The following is a 9,297-nucleotide window of genomic DNA, read 5'->3' as shown; positions in this document are numbered from 1 at the left end:
TTTGCTCCAATCTAATTCTGAAGCAATGATTCTCCTCAGTGAGCTTTTGAGATTCTTTTTCCATCTGGCAAATTTGGCTTTTTAAGTCATTCTTCTCCTCATTGGCTTTTTGAGACTCTTTTGCCATTTGAGTTAGTCTATTTTTAAGGTGTTATTTTCTTCAGTCAGGTTGTTGACTCTCATTTCATAATTTTCTTGTATCATTCTCATTTCTCTTCCCAATTTTTCCTCCACTTCTCTTATTTGTTTTTCAAAATCCTTCTTAAGCTCCTCTATGGCCTATAACCAATTAGTATTTTTCTGGGAAGCTTTTGGTGCAGGAGTTCTGACTTCATTGTGTTCCTCCCATTCCATGCTTTGATCCTTTTTGTCTTGAAAAAAGGAATCTAGAGTCAAGTTGCTGTGCTTGCCTTGATTCTCTCGTTTGCTCATGTTGCCACTCAAATTACTTGACTTCTGAGCTTTTTGCCACAGTAGAACTCTGCTTCCAGAAAGGAGAGCTTTGTCCTAAATTGCTGGGGGTTTTGCAGTTGCCAGAGCTATTAGTTGGGTGCCTTCTCTGAAGCCTCCACTGGCTGTGGCACCTGGTCATGTACACCAGGACCTCCACCCCAGAAAGTAATCCAGATCTAAGTAGGCTAAAGCAAGAGCAATTTCCCCTCAGACTGGTTGCTTGGTCCCCCTACAATCTGTACGCCAGGAGCTCCAAAGCAGCCACACAGTGGCAACCAGGGCACCTCAGCTGCTTCTCCCTCTGGGGGCAGAGGTCGGACCACAGTCCTGGACCCCCTGTTCCCACAAATTCCACACTGAACTCTTACTTTGTCTTTGGCATTCATGGATTCTGGAAACTGCCACAGCTGGTGGTGATCCATTCTCCCTAAGTCCCTCTAGCTAGAGCTGGTCAGGGCGCCCTGGGGCTAAAACCACAGGTTCATGCAGTGCTGGGTGCTGCTCCCAGGATGCTGTGATGGGCCCTTCCTGACAGCCTGCCAGGCTGCCTTCAGTGGGAGACTTGTTTCTCTCCATCACTTTGTGGGTTCTATGGCCTTAAAGTTTATTTAGAGTCATATTTTATAGGTATTTGATGTGGTTATGGGGGGAGCGCAGGGAGTTTTCCTGCTTCTATGCCGCCATCTTGCTTCTACCCCTGCTCAAAATATTTTGGTGCATAAATAGTTTACATGTTGGGGAGGCCAGGTAGCACAGCGAGTAAGAGCACCGGCTCCAGTGTTGGGATGACCTGGAGATCGAATCCTGGGCTCAGACACTTAGCACCCACCCAGAAACACCTGGCCGTGTAACCTTGAGCAAGTTACTTAACCCCAATTGCTTAGGGGCGGCCAGGTGGCTCAGCGAGTAAGAGCACTGGCTCCAGTGTCAGGATGACTTGGAGATCTAATCCGGGCTCAGATACTCAGCACCACACCCAGAAATAACTGGCTGTGTAACCTTGAGCAAGTTACTTAACCCTGATTGCTTAAAAAAAATAGTTCACATGTAATTTCTTGAATTAAAAAGAGACTTCAGATAGAATCTTCTCCTGCTCCACTATTCAGATTCTGATCATAAAATGCAGTTTAGGAATTTGACCATGATTTTGTTTTATTTTGTTCTGTTCTGTTCTGTTGCTGAGCAAAGATACAACAGTGATTGGTTGGCTTCCATGTTCCTAGGAGAATTTTTTAATACGCAAATTTATTCCTACTTACCCATATTTTCTCCTAGTGTTGTTATATGTTAGATTAGCTTGGTTTTAATTCTTAGCAATATTTTAGGAATGGGAGGTTTGGTCTTGAATAAAAATGTTGCACTTTTTTCTCCATCCCCAGTTTGGATTTTATGCCTATTATACTATCCAAACTGATTTCAAATGATCTACATAGGCTCATATTTCTTAATCAAATGACAAGTCAGAGAATGACCTGGGTCTTAGAGGCTGTTATAGTCAGCTAATTTACTTTACAGACAAGGAAGCTAAAACACAGAGATGTTAAGAAGCACTACTATTTATTTATCATTACAACATTTACAAGGCGATTTGTCAAAATAAGTCAGGTAGGCAATATAAGTATTAATATCTTTATTTTAAAGATTGGGAAACTTAGATTCAGAGACATTAAATAATTTGTTCATGATCATGGAATTAGCAAACCTTGGAGCTAGGATTTCAACCCAGTAGTTTACTAATTCCAAGTCATTGTGCCATACTATGCAAATCTATCTCCCTGGCTTCAGTGATTTTGACTCTGAAGGAGAGAGTGAGGCTGATGACTTTGCATAACTCTACCTCATTTTAATCCAATTCACTTGCAAGTTAAGACATTACCCTCTTGATGTCATTGGTCCTCTTGGAGAACGAAGGACAAATAACATGATTAGTGGAAAGTCAAGGATAGGAAGCAAATTTTTTGAGTACTACTTTTTCTTGTATAGTGTATCGTTTGTCCTTCATTTTCAAAGAGGACCAAGACATCAGGAAGATGATGCCATGACTTGCAAGTGAATTGGATTTAAGTGAGGGAGGGCTGTACAAAGTCACCAGACTCACTTTCTCCTCTAGAACCATTTTGGTCCAGTTTCCAGATACAGATCAAGACAACCGGAGATGGCTTGTTTCCTCAAAAGACACAACAAATATACAGTCATTCCTATTGAACGAAGCCAAATGCCAGTGACTTCTGTTCTAATGAAACCACACAGAGTGAAGAAAGTATTGGGTTCTAGTTCCAGAGAGTAAAAGAAGATAATAAGGATTCAATGGATAATGCACAAATAAAAACATTCTTTATAAATGTTCAAACTATAAAGCAACATACAGCCTGCTACAAAACAGTGTTTGTATTAGACTGAAATTAAAACTTGCCTAGGATCATGTCATAAAGACCACAAGTCATGAATCATAGTAATCATACTTTGATACAAGGCTGAGGATTTTGTATTTTATTTGAGAGGTAATAAGCAACAACTAAAAACTGTGAACAAAGTCTTTCTATGATGATATCTAGGTCTTAGGAATATAAATTTGGCAGTTTTGTGGAGAATGAATTGGAGAAGGAAACAAGAGGAAGCAGTCTGATTTGGAGGCTATTGGAATAGCTCAGCAGAGAGGTGATAAAGGCCTGAACCAGGGTAGAGGCCTTGTGAGTGGGAAGAATGGGATAGATGCAATAAATAAATGGTGGGAAGGTCAAAATGATTAGATTATAGAATATGTGGAGGAGAAAAAAGCAGGTGGAAAAAAAGATAAAAATGAGAATTTGGGTGACCAGATGAATCTATGCTTATAGAATGAAAGCTGAAAGGAACTTTGGAGATCATTAAGCCAGTTGTCTCATTTTATAGATGAGGAAACTGAAACCTCCAGAACTGATGTGTCTTGCCCAAGTTCACACAGGTGGCAGAAGTAGGAAGAGTGACCTTAATAGAATGAGGGAAATTTGGAGGATGAATAGACTGGGGAGGGAGATATGAGATCATTTTAGACATGTAGAGTTTGATGTCACCATGGACTTCTATGTGAAGCTGTCCAGCAGGCAGCTGGGACTTGAATTGAGATAATGAATGGATGAGAGGGAGCTAATGAGCTCGCCAATGCAAAGAGTATAAAAAATAGAGGGCACAAGACAGACTTTTGGGATATGGCAACACATGCTGTTCAGTCATTTCAATAGTGTCCAACTCTTTGCAACCCCATTTGGAGTTTTCTTGGCAAAGATCCTGGAGTGGTTTGCCATTTCCTTTCCCAGATCATTTTCCATAAGAGAAGACTGAAACAAACAGGGTTAGGTGGCTTGCCCAGGGTCATAAAGCTAACAAGTGTATGAAACCAGATTTGAACTCAGGAAGTAGAGCCTTCCTGACTCCAGACTTGGTATCTCTATCCACTGCATTACTTAATGAAAGAAGACTGAGAAGAAGCAATAGATTCAGTATTCCAAAAGATCTGGACGAGAAAGATCATTGGAATGAATCAACTAAGATGAAACTCAGTGTGGATATAATTAAAGTTTTATATTCAGGGTCTAAAATCTACTTACATGGTGCATGGAACAGATACATAAAAGGAGAACAGGTAGAGCTACTTCATAAAAGCTGACAGAGAAGAAAGTGTCTAGGAAGAGGTGGTAGTCAAAGTCCAAAACTACTAAGGGGCCAAATAAATATACGACAGAAAAAAAGCCATTGACTTTAGCAACGTAAAAAGCCAATTTGTAGTCTTGGAGAGCAGTTTCATTCAAGTGGTGAGGTCAGATGCTATTATAAGAAATTGAGAAGACAGTGGTAAGTGAGGAAAAAGAAGTAAGGAATGAATAGTCTTTCTAGGAGTCTGGCTATATGGAGATAATTTTCCATTGTTGTCATTCATAAGATGAGCTGGAGAAAGAAATGGCAAACCACTCCAGTATCTCTGCCAAGAAAATCCCAAATGGTATCACAAAGAATTGGACATGACTGAACAACATGAAATACATGTAGCCCTGTGTGTGTGTGTATGTGTACCAAAGACTATACATGTTGTTAGACACAATACATGAACTTTAGACACAGACAAACAATTTCTGAGGAAGATGTGACATATTATTGTCTGATTTTCTTGGAAAAAAAAAAGTATTATGAACTAATTATGAACTGTCATAAAATTATGAACTAAGTCATAAAAATATGCACATGATTCATAAGTAGAGAAAAAGGGAATTGGATGTGAAATTGTGAATATATTTAGAACTAGTTTAATATTTATACAGACATATATATGTATATACATATTTTTTTAATATGGTAGTAGTAGTAGTGTCCTGCTTGCCTGTGTCCCCTCTTAAACTTCCTTCTGTTGTCTTCTGGTTATTTAAAAAATATTCGTTGAAGCTTTTCTTGTGTGTGTGTGTGTGTGACTATTATCTCCTCTCCTCTCTTGCCTTCTGTAATGGTGATGGGATTTAAAGATCCTCTTGTATTGGCTTGGGTTTAAGGGTAAGTGTTCAAACCTAGAGCCTGTGAATTCCACTTGTGGGATGGACTTGTTTACGTGAAGAGAGAGGGCTGAACTGGGAGGAGAGGGAGAGAGGGAGAGAGGGAGAGGGAGAGGGAGAGGGAGAGAGAGACAGAGATAGAGACAGAGAGAGACAGAGAGAGAGACAGAGAGAGACAGAGACAGAGAGAGAGACAGAGAGAGACAGAGAGAGGGAGACAGAGACAGAGAGAGAGACAAAGACAGAGACAGAGAGACAGACAGAGAGACAGAAATAGACAGAGAGAGAGAGACAGAGAGAGAGAGAGAGAGAGAGAGAATTGCCAGGGGCCAAAGTTGCAGAGAGACAGAACTGCCAGCCGAAGCCACCCGGATTGCTGAGGGCCAGTTGGAGCTGCCCAGGACTTTTGAGAACTGCTACCCAGAGCTGCTGAGAACTGAGGAGGCATGACTGTGATGCCAGTATTTTTTTCTATCCTTTTTGATGTTACTTTGCCAATTCATCTGCTGGTAAAGGACAGTGCTGTTGTTGCAGAGGTCCTTGAACCTTGCTGTTGGTTCAGAAGCCCTGAAGGAGAATTTTCTTGTTGTATGTTTACAGAAATCCTGGAGGAGAGTCTTGCTGATGTTTTCAGGGGTCCTGAAACTGTTCTGCAGGCAGAGAGTGAATTGATGAGGACACTGCAATGTATATTGTAGCTTTGTTAAGCTTTGTCTCCCCAGGAACACATACATATAATTGAGAAAAATAAACTATTAAATTAAAAAAAGTCTCATGAATGTGAGATGAAATATCAGTTTGTTTAAATTTGAGAGATTTGGAACATTCTTTTCTGATTGTCAATAGATTGAATTTCTTTCTCTGAGAACTGCCTGTCCATACATTTTGTCCAGTTATGCACTGGGGATTAGTTCTTGTATATCAACATCGGTTTCATATAACTTTGGTTAGCAGATTGTAATCTTAGAAATTTAAGTAAAGAATTTTTTATCAGTTAAATTCTTTCCCTTCTAAATATAATGGCATTGATTTTGTTTTTGTAATACCTTATAATCTTATGTAGTCAAAACTCAGTTTTATCTCCTGTAATCATCTCTGTTCTTAGTATGGTCAAAAATATTTGTCTATGGTTGCCATAGGTATCTTCCATTCTCCTCTAATTTGTTTATGGTATGGTCCTTTATATCTAAACCAAGCAATTATTTGGATCTTATTATGGAATATGCTGAGATATGTTGGTTTAAGCTTAATTTCTACCTGACTGTTTTCTAATTTTCCCATCAGTTTTTGTTGAATAGTGAGTCCTTATCCCAGTACTTTCCATCCATGGGTTTATTAAGCACCATGCTACTATAGTCATAGAATTATATAATCACAGATTGAGTTGGAAAGGATCCTAGGGGACATTGAATCTAACCTACTGATTTTATAGATGAGGAAACTGAGAAACAATTGATTTTGGATCTGTTGTGACTGATTTGTTCTACTGATCAACCTTTCCATTTTTTAAACATTTCCAAAGTGTTTTGATGTACATAATTTGAAATCTACTACTCATAGGCCCCTTTCTTCCCATTTTTTTTCATTGTTTGTCTTTGAGGTTCCTGGCCTTTTGTCCTGCAAAATAAATTTTATTATTATTTTGTCTAGTTTTATAGGGTAATACTTTTATAGTTTAACTGATGATATTAACTCCCTAAATTAAAGTGATTCTGTCATTATTAGCATATGAAAAATGAACAATTAACTTCTCAAGTCATTTAACTCTTCCTTTATTTCTGTAAAGAATATTTTGTAGTTACATCTCTAATTCCTGTGTGTGTTGCAAAGTGGATCCCCAGATATTTCAAATGTTCTACTGTAGTTTTTAATGGAATCTCTTTCTGTCTCTGTCAGATTTTTGTTGGTAATATATAGAAAGTTTAAAGATTTTGTGGGTTTATTTTATAAACTGCTATTTTATTGAAGTTATTATTTCTATTAATTTTAGTAGAATTTCTAGAGTTTTCTAAATAAACCTTAATGTCACCTGTAAAAAATGATAATTTTATTTCTTCTTTGCTTATGTTTATTCCCTCAACTGCTTTTTCTTGCCTTGTAGCTATACTTAGTATGTCTAGAAGCACAGTAAATAGTGGTAGTTTTGACAATGGACATCTTTGTTTTATGCCTAATCTTATTGGAATGAATTCTGGCATTTCTTTATTAAAGATAATATTTGCTCTTGGCTTCATATAGATATTTTTAAAATATTAAAGAGATGTATATTTATCCCTAGACTTTATAGAATTTTTAAATACAAATAAGTATTACATTGTGTTAAAAAATACTTTTTCTGCCTCCATTGATATAATTGTGATTTTTATTGTTTTTATTATTAATATAGTCTATTAGGTTTATAGTTTTGCTAATACTGACTTGAATTGACATATTTGGAATAAAACCAACCTGAACTACATCACTTCTGCCCCTTGCATTTCATCACTGTTCTCTCTTGTGCATTTTTAGAATTTTGCTAGTGTTCATGAGTGAGTTGGGCTCCTTTAAGACCTTTCATAACAACATCTTAACCAGGAGACTATCTCCTCCTTTGAAAACCTCAGTATAGCAATTATTTTTTAAGTAACGATGAATAAAATTTATGCTGAGTTCTTAAAAGAATTAATATTGAAAAATTTAGACTCTTTAAAGAAATATTAATAGGAAAATTTCAACAATTATTTTGGAAATAATTGATTTGTAATATAGACAAGTTTGATTTATGTGAACAAATATATATTAAAAGGTTGATTAAATGAATGTATAAATCAAAGTTTTCGCATTGTTTTGATTAAAACATTAATTTTTTTATATAAATACAAATACCTTTGGGGAAATAACTTTCTTTTTTTTTTGTATTTGAATCCCCAGCAACCTAGCATAGAGTCTTAAAACTTTTGCTAGACAGAATGGAAAGGAATGGATTGCAAGTGAAAGGAAGTTTACTTAATATTTTTACTAAATATTTAAATATGGATGTAAAAAAGTCAAAATCACTTCATTTAGTAAAGGAAAACTTCACAGAAAAGCAAATTTAGCATTAATAGTATTTTTTGTTGTCATCATTATCATTTCCTTGTTTACTTCTTGTATACTACTGAACTGTAATGATGATAGATTTTGAATGCAAACCAAAAGATTTAAGATAAGTAATCTCTAACTGTGGTTGAGAGCCCAAGCACCACTTTTCATAACATCTATTTGAAACCTCTTATTATTTTTGCCTCTTTATCAATGTACTTGACAAACATTTTTATCCTCTTCCATAAAGTATAGGTAATGCAAATACATAAAATTTGCCAAATAGGTTCCACTATTTAAAATGAATCTCATGACATATAACACCCTGGTTATGCCGACCAAACATTTTTTATACACAAACCAAATCAAAATGTGCCTGTGATCACAGATTGCAGACAATCAAATGGAAGACCAACTGAAGTAGAAGACAGTGATGTATCCAATTTTTAGTCCAGAATCAAAAGCAAAATCGCCATTCTACTTATTTTTGCATATTTTGAATTTTTGAAAATTTTAGAAAATATAAAAAAGCTCAATGTTTTTCTTATAAGTGTCCAATTGTACTTTTGTCCTCATTTGTTTTAGAAAGGGTAAATATAAAGGAGTACATTGTTTTTGTTTACTTCTCTTATTTATTATGGAGAAAATTCAATTACTTGTTTTTTAAACATTGTTTTTGCAATATCAAAGATCATGATTGTCTTCTACCTGATAGGCATTCCTTATACCAATTTTTGGCCCTATGAATAAAAAAAAGATTCCTGTGGGTTATTCTCTATTACTATGTGAATCAATTCTAAATACAGAATTGTTTTTCATAGAACATGGTGGTGCATAGCTATAATCACTTGTACTGAGCAGGCTGAGGCCGATACATAGTTTGAGTTCAGGAGTTCTGAGCTACAGTAGGGCTAACGCCCACTGGGTATCTACTTTAAGTCTGGCACCATGGTAAACCTCTGCGAGGAGGGAGTCACCGTCTGCTCAAGGAGGGACAAATCAGCCCTGCCTGAAAAGGGAGGAGGTCATAGTTTCTATACTGTCAGCAGTGGAATTGACTAAGTGGCCTCTGTACTTCCATCCTAGTGAGATAAAGAGACGCAATATAAAATATTTTTGAATTGTATGCAGTTATAAGCATTTATAAAGCACCCATGAAATTCCAGAAACTATACCAGATGCTCGAATACAAAGGGACATATGAATGGACACACCTGCACACACACACACACACACACACACACACACACACACACACACACAC

The 9,297-nt window shown here is 36.7% G+C and overlaps 1 protein-coding gene and 1 long non-coding RNA gene across 7 annotated transcripts in view; one reads left to right on the top strand and one right to left on the bottom strand.

The window, feature by feature from the left end:
* Positions 1-9,297, bottom strand: part of LOC138171229 (uncharacterized) — a 139,089-nt gene that overhangs the window by 114,457 nt on the left and 15,335 nt on the right. The window lies entirely within an intron of this gene.
* The window catches only part of VEGFD (vascular endothelial growth factor D), an 80,501-nt gene that overhangs the window by 62,843 nt on the left and 8,361 nt on the right, over positions 1-9,297 (top strand). The gene's annotated exons all lie outside the window — the stretch shown is intronic.

The sequence above is a fragment of the Petaurus breviceps genome, unplaced genomic scaffold, assembly GCF_028583685.1.
Source record: "Petaurus breviceps papuanus isolate PSGF00001 unplaced genomic scaffold, PetGlider_PUasm1.0 419, whole genome shotgun sequence".
Classification (NCBI taxonomy): Eukaryota; Metazoa; Chordata; class Mammalia; order Diprotodontia; family Petauridae; genus Petaurus; species Petaurus breviceps.
Note: the sequence above shows the minus strand (reverse complement) of the source record. Positions and strands in the feature narration are given on the sequence as shown.